The 13358-nt window shown below is 41.5% G+C and overlaps 1 pseudogene; it reads right to left on the bottom strand.

Moving 5' to 3' along the window:
- Positions 1-7343: 7343 nt before the first annotated feature.
- LOC129064449 (glutathione S-transferase P-like) lies at positions 7344-7998 on the bottom strand (annotated as a pseudogene).
- Positions 7999-13358: the final 5360 nt, after the last annotated feature.

Here is a 13358-nt window from a genome sequence, read left to right as displayed (position 1 = left end):
TCTTTGTTCGTGATCCTTCGGGCCCTATGCAAGTCTTTCTGAAGCACGTGCCCAGGCATGGAAGAGCCGAGTTATATCATCTAGGCAGATATGCTTTTACAAAGGATGGCCAGTCTGTGCCGGAGACCTGCAGAACCCTGGGCAGCTAAAGACTCCATCCAAACCCCTTCGCTAAGAGACCTGACCGAACTCTAGCATGGGTTCCAGCAGCTGAAGGTCACATCCTTCCTTAAAATGCCTGCCTGGAAGATTTACCATTTGTTCTCACCAACACCTGCTGATAGGCAGGCAGCCCCTGAACGCCCACTTAGAGCAGTTACTTTAGGAAGTTTCCAATTAATTACCAACCCTTTCCTGCTCTTGGAGATGTGAATCAACCGCCCAAAACTGTTTCCTGAAGGATCTGAGAGACTTCTTGAAAAGTAAACATTTAGGGGGGTAACTCTCCCCTCCTTCGAGTCCCAGGGGGAGAATAGGGGCCCAGCTGGTGGCCACCTCACTCCACCTTGAGCCACTGCTCCCATGTCCACGGGACATGGACAAGGGAGAAGTTCGTTTCTCCCTTGGATAAGCACCAGTTAACAAGTCCAGGGGGCCTAGTCACATGGACTGACCCCTCTAAACACTCCTCAGTGCCTTTCCCTTATCCTATCCCAGCCTTTCGAATGTCTTCAGCCTTTTGTTTTGTGGAAGTTGAGTTCAGTTCACTCTGGACTCGTTTTCCCTCTTGCAGTAGTTACTGAATGAAACCTGTCCTTACGGCTTTGACTAGCACCAGCTTTGTTTATCTTTGACATGCCCTAGAATAGCTCTACCAGTTTACTCTACTCCAGACCGGTGAGTTTCTGCTTCCGTATAACCTTGCCAGAGTTTGGTATCTGCCAGCCTCCTGATTTTTGCCAACCTCGTGGATAAAAAGAGATATCTTGCTATTGTTTCAATTTTTGCTTACCTAATGACTAGTGGAGTTGAGCAAAATTAGTGGATTTTCTTGTGTGAGTTGTATATTCAAAGACTTTGCCCATTTTTCCATTGGGTTTTCTGTCTTTTCCTGGTGGATTTGTAGCTCTTTCTTATATGTTCTGGGTAATAATCCCTTGCTGGTTTTAGAAGTCTCAAAATTTTTTTTTCTCAGTGTATTGCCTGTCAGTTAATTTTGGGAATGATATCTATCATTATATTACCATTAATTTTTACATAGTTAAATTCATCAATTTTTTTTGACCTATGGTTACACATGTTAGAGCTTGTTTTTATTTTTATTTTTTAAAAGATTTTATTTATTTGTTCTTAGAAAGAGGGGAAGGAGAAAGAGAGGGAGAGAAACTCCAATGTCAGAGAGAAACATTGATTGGTCACCCCTCGTACATGCCCTGACCAGAGACCAAATCCTCCACCCAGGCATATGCCCTTGACCGGGAACTGAACCAGAGACCCTTCACTTTGTGGTTCAATACCCAACCAACTGAGTCACACCAGTCAGGGCATTAGGTCTTTTTTTTTTTTTAATTCTTTCCCAACTTTATGATCATACATATGTTCTCCTATGTATATTTCTCTTTTTTTTTGAGGGGTTGCCTTTCACATTCATATATTTAATGCATCTGAAGCTCACCTTTATTTATGGTGTTAGGGATCCAACTTAATTTTTCTCCATGTCATGAGCCAGTTTTCCCTGCACTCTTTCCTAATCAGACCACTCTTACCCCGCTGATTTGTGGTGTCTTCTTTTCTATATGGGAGATACTTTCACACCCAAATGCATAAACACACAACACACATACATTTCTGAGTACTTTCTGACCCTTTGTCTATGTGCATGTTTCTGTATCAATACCATAGTGTTTTAATATATAGCATTGGAATATAGTGAGGCAAGTCTTTCCTCTTTGCTCTTTTGTCCAAGTTGACTCAAATGATTATGGACTTTGATTTTATTCTTCCATATACCTCTTTTATAGTTTTATTGAGATAAAATTGACATACAACATTGTATAAGTTTAAGATTCAGCATAATGATTTGACTTACATATATTGTGAGGTGATTACCACAAATAAGTTTAGTTAACATCCATTATCTTACATAGATTTCAAAAATAAGAAAAATTATTTTCATTGTGATGAAACTCTTAGGATCAACTCTCTTAACAACTTCCATATAAAATAAGTGTTAACTATAACTATCATGTTGTACATTACATATCTAGTGCTTATTTATCTTATAACTAGACATTTGTACTTTTTAACCACCTTTACCTAATTTCCCCTCCTACCACTTTTTCATATAAATGTTTGAAGATACCTTTTTATTCTGTCAAAAAAAATTGTTGGGCATGTATTGAAATTGCCTTGAATTTTTATATTAACTTTGGAAAGAATAGATATCTTTTACATGTTAAGGAGTCTTATCTACCAATACAGCATATCTCTTTGTTTATTCACATCTTATATTATTCCCTATAATAGTTTTGCATTTTTCTCCAAAACTTTATTTTGAACTTTTTGTAAGTTAATTTTTAGGTACTTTGTAGTTTTATTGCTCTTGTGAAAAGTATCTTATTTTCTATTATATTTCTGGTTGCATATTGCTGATGTAGAAGAATGCTGATATTTGTAAGCAAATCTTGTTCCTGACAGCCTATGTCTAAAATTTTTTCTATTAATTCTGTGAGGTGCTCTGTGTAGATAATCAGATCATCTATAAATAATGACTGTTTTGTTACTTCCTTTCAAATCCTTATACCTATTACTTCTTTTGCCTGTCTTATCACATTGGCTAAGACCTCCTGTACTCCGTTGAGTTCCTGTTTTTGGAGTAAATGCAGATCTATCTGCACCTGTTTCTCCTTCCTGCCCCCAGGGGTTAAGCTTGCCCTAATGTAACCATAAGCTTCATCTCCTGCTGGTGCAGGACTGGTGATTCTGTGTGTCTTACAGTGGAGTTAGAGTAAACTGTAATCTGTCCATGAAAATGCGGGGGAGAAAAAGAGCCAAAGATAAAAGTTTCCCTACCTGTGGCACTTTTCCCCTTCACCCTATAGACTGCAGTCACATATACAAAAACCCTTGGACCCAATGATGTGCTGCTCCGCTAGAGGCTTCTCACAGTTACATTAGATACTCAGCTCCACCAACTGCCTCCTTTCCAAGGTGCTCGCAGGGCTGTGTTGTGTGAGACAGCCAGAAGCCTAAGAGGGGCGGCGCCATTTTGTCAGGATCCAGAGAACAGAGTAACATTGATAAAATAATTAAAATCATGAGAATCCTTTCATCATAGACCATTGGAGGCCCTCATTGTAACATTCAGGGTCTTGACAAGCTGGCCTGACCTCCTTTTCCATTAACTACAACATACCCCACACTCAAACCACCCTGGGTGATCTCCTTCTCCTGAACACATGGTGAACTTGAAACCTTATCTGTTTACTTACCATGCAGTTCCCTCTCCAGAGAATCCTCTCACCCTTTTTCCACATTGAGAAATTCTACCAGTTCATCAAGGCTCAGAACATAAGTCATCATTCTTATGATGTCTTTTCAAGTCCATCCCATTGCTGTAAATCATTCCTTCCTGAATGTTCCTCATAAGTGCTCATCTGTCAGGTTGGCCTTATAGTTTGTTGTTAGTTATCTAACTGTCCCATTAGATAGAGCAGCGACCTCCAGGAGAGCAAGAACTGTGCTTCATTCCTCTCTATCTCCACAGTAGTTCTTCACGCATAGTAGATGCTCAATAAATGTTTCTTTTTTCAAATTAAATGGTAGAGATCACAAGTTATAGGAAAAAGAAGTCATTCATAAAGATGAAGTAGTGCTCTTGCCTAATCTCGGTTCCAGTAAGATCGAATGTGGATTCACAGAGGTCTGCTTATCTTTAGTAATTCTCAACAACATGAAAATAGGAGTGAGAACAGACACTGTGAACTCCTAACCTTTCTCTTTATGATCTGATAAATCCTTAGAGTGCTGTAATAACAGATATTGAAACCTGTGCAATACTGAGCAACTATTTAGAACAAAATGTACCTGCAAAGTCTAACATGGAGGGGCAATAGCAGGAGTGAGCAAGTAAGTGGCCAGACATTCTTAGGTTTCTGCTCCTGAATAATGTCCTAGTTACACTGTGAAGTGGGTTAGGTGGGTGACTACACACAGCCCTTGAAATATTCCTATTTAAAGGTAAAGACTATGGGACAAATGGAAATTTCTTCTGAAAATATTGCCTTTCAAAACATTTTATTATTCAATTACAGTTGACACTTAATATTATTTTATATTTGAAGGGAATTTCCAATAAGTGGAATAGATTGTTTATGTTGTGAAAGAGACATGAAAAAGATAAAAAAAAGGAAAGAAACTGAAGTAAAATTAATAATGTTTACTATGTCCTTCTCCTTTGAATGACAGATAGCAGTTTCTTCTGTGTTTATTCTTTTTGCATCCCTGGGCAGTGGGTAAAGAAAACATTATTATCATTTTGGTAAAAAATGAAATAAGGAGGAATTAAATTAAATTGATTTGCTTCAGTATATTGTTGCAGTAACGACCTTCAATTCATTCATACCTTCCTGTATCCACATCCTTGGGCAATACCTTTCACACTGACTGTAGTCCTGGCCAGGTGACTTGCTTTGATCAACGGGACAAGAGCAAACATAGCACAGGCAAAAATTTGAAAATGCTTGCATATTGCAGCCTGCCCTCTCTTACTGCTCTTTGGTACCCTGGACCACCAGGTGAGACTACCACGTGAAGCCCAGGTTAGCCTGCTAGAGAATGAGAGATCACATGGAGCAGAGACAAGCCATCCCAGAGGAGTCCCCTTTGACCAACTGCCTGTCAGCCTCCAGGTATGTGAGTGAGGCCAGCCAACCTCACACGAACGACCTACAGACCTCAGGGTTCTGCCCCACCAACCTAGATCAGAACTGTCCAAATGACTCACAAAATCATGAGAAATAATAAATGTTTGTTTTTTTAAGCCACTAAGTTTTGAGGTGGTTTGTGACACAGCAACATCTAATTGGTACATTCCTCCGAGTCTAGAGGTCCTAGTCAACAAGTTCATGCTCAATCGCTGCTACTCCTCTTCTAGTCAAAGGTGAGGTTGAGATATACAAGACTTAAGTATATTATTTTGTATCTTACGTGTGATCAAGCCTCTTCTTGAATTTCTCAAGGACAAAAGCCACGATTTGATTTTCCCAGCTGGCTTAGTACATTGCTTTATTCATACAAGATGCTCAATGGAGGACATTACTTTTCTGAAAAGGAACAAAAGTGTAGTTCTTATGAGGATGTAAGGAAAACAACATGTGGTATGTAGAAGTCTCAAAATTTACGCAGGGCACAGATACCTCTAATGACAAAGAAAGCTTTAGACTAACTACCTTTCCTAAGAGAGAAAACAAAGAGGAAGGAAAAAGGAGAGACCATGCTTTCGTCCCCATGGCCAAGACCAGAGTCTTGCAGAGCCGCTGAGCCAAACAGCCTCAGGGGAGTACCAGTCACATTGAGGTCCATGTGAACAGTGTCCCCCTGAGTCGTTCAGTGTCAAACTCGCACAGCTGTACAAAGGCCCCTGTCTGGTGCATAGTAAATGTTAAATGAATAAACGGCAAGCAAGCAAGGGAGTATGTGTGTACATGCATACATATCATGTTTGTGGCACTTAGCGGAGTTTTAACTGGAAAGAAAAATAAACCAAATTAGAATGGGTATCCCTGTTTAGTGGGCTCCCAGGACACACACCACTTTGCTTTTGGTGTGACAAAATGAGAAAATATCAGGTAAAATGTGTAGATCAGATATAAATTCAAAGAAGAAACCTACACCACATATTGCAGGTTAAAAAAATGAAATAAAAAATAAAAATTCATTTTGGTTAATGGTGACACCTAGTGGTGTATCAAACCTGTGGGTTTTCCTTAGAATCAACCATTTTACACATTCGGGGGTTGGGTCCTTGGGGTGGCGGACCCCTGCTCCCTTCACAGATGAGGTAGTTCAGGTCCGCAGGCCTCCAAGGTCAGGGCAGGTGGGACGTCGTTCCAGGAGCCAGCCCTCCAGAGGGCATTCCAGTGCTGCAGTCTCAGAGACCCCCGGATACCCAAATGCCAGAGGTGGCAGGAAGCCCCCTTCCAGGGGTACAGGGTCACTCGGTGTCACTTAGGACAGTTGATCTCAGCTGTCTGTGCCCTTCTACTGTGTCTTTTTCTTTTCCCATCTCGTACCCTCCCTTCTTGTAGCTGTCCTTTTAAAAAATATATATATATTTTTTTTCATTCTCTTCCCTTCTCTTTTCCCTCTGGCAAGGCCTAATGGCTCCTCTTTCCTCTCATTCTTCCTCACTCCTTGCCTTCCTTCTTTTCTCTTCTTCTTTTACTTTCCCCGCATTTATTCTCTCCCTCTTTTTTATTCTCCTCTCTACTGAGTGATGCTCCCAAAGACGTTGCAAATCCCAGGTCTACACTGTCTGGTATGGTAACCACTAACGCATGTGGCTCTTCAAATCCAAATGAATTAAAACTAAATGGAATAAAAAAGCCAGTCCCTCAGTCACACTAGTCACATTTCAAGTGCTTATCAGCACCAGCAACTACTGTATTGGACAGCACAGAACGTGGTCACCCCGTCATTGCAGAAGACCCTCCTGGAAAGCGCTGGCCTAGCGCTTGGTTCATCTACCTCTCCAGTCTTTCGCCTTTTCCTCCCGCACGCCTCTTCTCTAAGTGGTAGTTCTTGAGTCAGTCCGTGCTCTGCCCCGCCCCCTCCCCTCCTCAGTCACTCCAGTTTATTTGGTGGCTTCTGTTTTCTGTATATTATTATGTAAACTCATTAAGATGACCTTGCCAAGCAAACACAAAAATATGTAATCATGCTAGACAGTTTATTTGGGACAGTCCATGATTCACAGCATCTTGTTTTCCATGATTTGAAATACATCAAAATATTTTTAAACTTCACACATCAACACAGCATTTAAAAAAATTATACCCCAGGCCTTTCTCTCTATTATTATTTTATTTTTTGCTTTTTTTAATCCATGTGTTTCTACCTTTCTACCTTTTAGGAGAACCAAAGCTATTTTAAAGTTAAAATAGCTTTAAAATTAAACAATACATCTTGTTATTAATGCCTGAAAATATATTTTTTTAATCTATAGAGTATCTTTGAAATAATACACAGGAAACTGGTTATAGATTGGTGTTTGGCTCAGAGGGAATGGACATTTACTTTTTCTTTAATATAATTTTATAGTATTAATTTTTTACCAGATTGGGTATGTGTATAACCTAGTAAATTACATTGAATTCTAAATTACTTTTTTTCTCTTGGAGATTTTATTGGTCCTGAGCAAAGAGAAGAAGGCAGTCGCTGCCCCCTCGCTGTTTCCCACTGCCACTGATGGGGAGGGTCATGTGCTCCATGGAGGCCAAGAAGGCCGCGACCTTGGGCCAGGTGCTGAGGCAAGCCATGTGGGCCAAGGGCAGCAGGACAAAGTCCAGGCTGCTGATTCAGCAGCGAGTCTAGCAGGCTGTAGCCCACGAAGGAGATCTGGCCGCCCACAATAAAGCCCTGGCCCCCGGGATGGGGACAGCAGGGTCGTAGAAGGCTTCCGGTGCCCCAGGAGTTCCTTCACATTGTCTTCCTCACCCACCTCGTAGTTGTTGTAGATAAGGGTGATGTATTTGCAGCAAAGGTCCTTCATGACATCATTCACCACATGCACCAGCGATGCCTCCCACTGGTCTTTCCCACACAGCCCAAGGGAGCGGCTCAGGTGTCGCAGAAAGGCATTGGGCTGGTACAGAGTGAGGCCTTTGTCCTGGAACTTGGGGAGCTGCCCACATAGACAGAATACTTTGCGGGAGCCCTGTAGCCAGGTCTCCTCGGTCACCGCCTCCTCCTTCCAGCTCTGGCCCTGGTTGGCCAGCAGCCCGCGCAGGGTGTCACTGAGCCTGGAACAGAGAAGTAGAAAAAGGTGTAGGGCGGCATGGTTGCGGTGTGGACAAAGGCGGCAGTGATGGTGGCAGAGCTCACGCCTGAATTCTGTGGTAGTTTTGAAATTAAAATAGATGTCACAACCCTAGGGGATGAGACCAAAAACAGTTCAGGATAATGAGCTCTCAGACAGAAGGTCCTTTCTGAATGAGCCCACAAGGTTTGGGTGATGATATGTCTCTTTAAAGAGGTAATGTGGGCAGAAGTAGCACTGTATTAACTTTAGATTTGTGTCCAAGGACAATTGGCCGACGCAGAATGTCCTGGCCAGTGGTCCCTCCTGACTGTTGATAGGGGTTTGCATTAGAAAAAGCCTTCTTTTCCCTTCCCGCTCGTGATTAAAGAGCGATAACTGAGAGACTGCCTCTTTGGTGCTCACCTCGAGGATGGAAAATGTTAGCAGACAGTGATCCTTTCTTCCGGGAGTACACTCACCCACCAGTCTTTCGATAAAGGCTTGATGAAAATAAAATTTCACCATTTCCCCTCCATTTCCGCAGCTCTCCCACACTAATTATGGCTGCGTGTCCTCCTTCGTGCCACTGGATCTTCAAAAAGAAAAAAGGGTTGGAACTTGAGATCTCGCCTCACTTCGGAGCTGCTTTCAGCCCAAGGTACTTCGAAACTTGGATTAAGGTTGCATTTAGAGTAAAGGCTCAAGTTTCTTTAAAAAGTAATCTGGGGAGTGGGATAGAACTGTCATCCCGTAAGTAACTGCTACACTGCCAATTGAGAAAAAGGGAAACCAAGGCAGGGCACAGTAAACTTGGTGTGAGCTGGGATTTGCAGTCAGTGCTCTTGACTTCCCGTAAGACCACACGGCATCCAAACATATAATCATATGCCCAGACAGAACTGTAGCATCTCTGTGTGTATTCATCTAAATAAAACGCCGCCTGGCCCATGCCACCCAGGGGAGTTGGTTTGTGGTTCTTGCCAACTGTGGAATTCTGTGGAGCCACACTGGCCTAGGGTGGGATCATGGTTCTCCTAAAAGAACAAAGGTTTACGCTTCGGCCCCATGGAACATGCAGGAGTCTGTTTCTAATGGAAGGCTCCTGGCGCTCTATGTCGGGAAGACAAACAGCAGCCCATCCCTTCGGCAGGGGACCAGCACTGTCCCAGCTCCAAGGAGGGCTGGCCAACCGGAGATGGAAAGCTCAGGATCATCAATGTCATAAAGGCCCTTAAAATGATTCCAGTTTACCTTCCCATTTTATAGAAAGGAAACTCCAAAAGGTTAGGAGGTCAAGTGACCTTCCTAAGATTCGGGGAGGCAGGTGCAGCGCCGGGGCCTCCCGCCATGCCCTCCAGCCCCTTGGTGCTGCTCCGCCTGCACCATCCTGGCCACCCACAGGCCCCTGTGCAAAGATTCTTCCTTTTGTCTCATGGAGGGATACATACACCTTCCCAATATCCGTTCATTAATATGATAATTGACACACCAAGGATTGCTCGGTGTGTATTTGCAGGTCAGATTTTAAAGGTACAGCTGTGCTAATACAGTAGCTGCTAGCCCATCTGGCTACTGAGCTCTTGAAATGTGGCCAGTGCAATTAACACATGCTATAACTGTAAAATATATCTCAGATTTTGAATACTTGGTATAAAAAAAATGAACTGTTCCAGTAATAATTTTATCCTGATTATATATTGAAATGATAATATTTTAGATATATCAGGTTAAATGTTATTAAAATTACCTGTTTCTTTTTATTTTTTAATATTTGGCTGCCAGGACATTTCAAGTGACCTATGTGGCTCACATTACATTTGTATTGGACAATGCTTGGATTCACAATACAATACATGACTTCTGCTTTGCAATCTAAGACATCATATTACAGTAGGATCACCTCATGTACATACATGTAATGTATTAATACTTGTGCTGGAAGGAGGGAGGAAGGGAGGGATGGAGAGAGAGGAAGAGAGGTTAGCAGAGCAGGTGACTTTGTGTATGCACTGAGTGTGAAATGGGACATAATGATTCTATTGTCCCCTTGAGTGGTCCTGATTTCTGTACTTGACTCTCATGGGGTGAGTGCCCCACTTTTCCAAGAGTACAGTCCAGTGTTTTATCCCCTGTGTCAATATGAATAAACCTCAAAAACCTGACATTGAGCAAAGAAAGCAAATTGTAGGTGCATACAGATGCTTTACTTTACAGAAAATTGGAAAGCTGCAAAACTATATGTTAAATATGGACATTTATGGGAACGGTAAACACCAATTAGGGACAGTGATTCCCTCTGGGGAGGGAGGGGGAGGAGAACATGTTTGGGGAGGGGCTTTCTTTGCATTTAGCATATTTTCTCTTTAGCTAGGTGGGTGGCAAGCACTGTTTGATATTTATTTTCTATTCTTTGTGTAGACTGGACATATTTCAAAATGAAAGTGCTTTAAAGTCCATACTTTTCACACACTGATTAGGTACTGGGAGAGGTGGCGTATGTTTTTGATGTATGCATGTTTTATTTGCCTAGTATTGCTCTTGCAAATTCCTAGACTGTCTACTATTTATCCCCTTAAAAGCTCACGTCTAATCTGCACCCTGCATGTGGGGGATATCCAAAGAAAGCAATTGTCTTTAAGGTATAAGCAACTACTTTTCCTTTAAAATGTTTATATTATGGATTTACAAACCTTATCCTCAATATGTGTGTATTCAGTTAAAGAAAACATGTCCTAGAAATGATTTATATACTCAAGTATCAGGAAAAGTCACTGATAAAAGGGAACATGTAAAAACATGTAATTTTCTTAAGGAGAAAATGACTGATGACCACAGCAATGCAAAGAGTATGGAGTAAAATCAGGCTGAAAACAAGAAAAAAAATATGTAAACCAGGTGAAAAAAGTCTGAGTTGCAGGCTCCAAGGATGGAGATATCTGTACGTGCAAGAATTTACTTCCTCCCACCTCACCATAATCCTGGAAAAATGTTAATTCACCTTCTGAAAATTAGAAAAAGGAAAAAGGGAAAAGAAAGACTTCATCCTCCTGGACAAATAACCAAAATGGGGCTCTTTAGAATGAGTTGCAAGGCTTGGCTGGGCAGGATCCTGCTACGGCTGCTTTGAGGTCCCGCCCCGCCCCTCACCAGCTATTTGAGCATGGCTGAGTCAGGCAAAATAGGAGCCTAAGGCGAGGTGCTTAGCCTGACTGGTACTCAATAAAACCTGGGTACTTAGAAATAGTTTCTCTGCAAATTCCCCTATTCCCTTTGAGAGGGATACGCTTCTGCTGTTTTATCACGTTTCCTGTCCCCTTGCCAGCTCTGACTTCTAGGCTCATGCAAGATAGACTCTGACCCAGGCAGAGCAACTTTAGGGCTCCCAGTAGGCACAGCAAATAGTTTTCCTTTTGGCTGGGATCCAGCTGGCCCCAAGGGTAAACCCTGGCAAGGCTTCAATTTTTATTTTATTTTTTTTTTTAATATCAATGTGTGAGAGAAACACTTGGTTGCCTTTCACAGGCTGGCCCACAACTCAGGAATGTGCCCTGATTGGGAATTGAACTGGAGACCTTTTGATTCACAGGCCAGCACTCAATCCACTGAGCCACACCAGCCAGAGTAAGGCTTCAATTTATAAACATCTTGCTGTCTTCTGAGGCAAAGGTGAATACTTCTCAAGAGCCTCAGGAGACAGATTCCCAGGTATTGTCTGCATTGTTGCATCTATGTTTCTCTCCATATGCCAAATGCTAACTTTTTAAAATGTGAATTTCCCTTCTCAGGAAGCCTTTGAAAATTACATACTTATGCTTGACTTGGGGTGGTGAACACACAATACAGTGTACAGATGATGTATTGTGGCATTGTGCACCTAAAACCTATATAATTTTGTTAACCAGTGTTACCCCAGTAAATTCAATAAAAAGGAAATAAATAAATAAATTTGAGTGCTTTTTACCAAGAGACAGGAGCATGGAGAAAGTGGTTTGTTGAGTTTTATTTTTAAGCGTAATATAATCCTTAGCAGTGGTTGAATTCACTTAATAAATATTTATTGACCATTACTATGTGCCAGGCAAATTCCAGTTCTCCAGTGAGACAAAGAAAAGTAAAAGAGAGTCCTTGCTCTTGAAGAGTTTTATGGTCCAAAGGGGGCTAAAACTAGTCCACTATAATAATTACATCCAAGGCATAATGTAATAAGGACCACAAACCAGATGGGAACAAGAGGAATCAGGGGGTTTGAAGGAAAGGTAGAATTTTCTATAGGAGACTTTTATTACATCAACAACATTCTAATAAAAATAGTACCATAATAGGTGGTGATTTTCTTTCCTCTGTGTGCTCTAACATATCCTTATTCATACATTTATGTGATTTTTATAGTATAATCGCAATACAATTTTGTGCTCTCCTAAGCATTATAAGCATTTCCTTTTACTAAATAGTTTCCATCATAATTTCCATCTGTTAGTGAATGTAATTTCCTTTACAGTCCTCTGTTGTATGATAATTGGGCTATTTCCAGTTTTCCACAGTTAAAAATTATGGTATAAGGGGTATCTTTTATAGCTTATTCTTTAATATCCTTTTCTTTAGCTTTGCTCTGCAAAGTAAAATTGTTGGGGATCAAAAGGCATGAATATTGCTATGTCTCCTGAAACATATCGCTCCATGGTTCCTATCCAAAAGGTTGGACCTGTTTACAACTTCACCAGTGGTAGGTGTACCTGCTTGACAAACTTGTGTCGGCATTGGGTGTGGTTTTGTGGCATTTGGTTTTTGGGGTTTTTTTTCAATCTGCTGATTTCTTACCTCTGTGTTATGCCTTGTTATTATTTTAACTTACATGTCTTTGAGAGCTGTTTCCAAAGTCCTTCCTGGTTGTCCTCTTCCATGACCTACTTGTTCAGGTCAGAGGAGCAGGGTTCCCATAGGCACAGAGCCAGAGAGCAGGCCCTTCACAGAGAGCGAATGGTTTCGTCGGGTGCAGAGAGAGGAGAGTGCGGCGTGTGAAGGAGCACAGATGTTTTTGGCTGGGAAGTAGGGAACACAAAAAAGAGAGCTGGTGGCTCAGTTGATTGGAGTACATACATGAAAAGTTTGAGGGTTCAATTCCCAGTCAGGGCACGTATGGGAGGCAACCGATCGATGTTTCTCTCACATCGATTGTTTTTCTTTTTCTCTCCTTTCCTCTCTCTCTAAAGTCAATAAGCATATCCTCGGGTGAGAATTTAAAAATAAAAGAGAGAGAGAGAAAACCGATGGAGGTGAGGCTGGAAAGGGAAGTGGAGGCCAGAGTATACAAAACTTTGTTTTGAATCCTATAAGGTTTTTAGTTTAACTTGTACAATGTGCCTCACAGGAGTGAATAATTGGGATGTCACTTTTAATC

The sequence above is a fragment of the Pteronotus mesoamericanus genome, unplaced genomic scaffold, assembly GCF_021234165.1.
Source record: "Pteronotus mesoamericanus isolate MK-2021 breed Mesoamerican mustached bat unplaced genomic scaffold, CSHL_Meso_final contig_164, whole genome shotgun sequence".
Lineage (NCBI taxonomy): Eukaryota > Metazoa > Chordata > Mammalia > Chiroptera > Mormoopidae > Pteronotus > Pteronotus mesoamericanus.
Note: the sequence above shows the minus strand (reverse complement) of the source record. Positions and strands in the feature narration are given on the sequence as shown.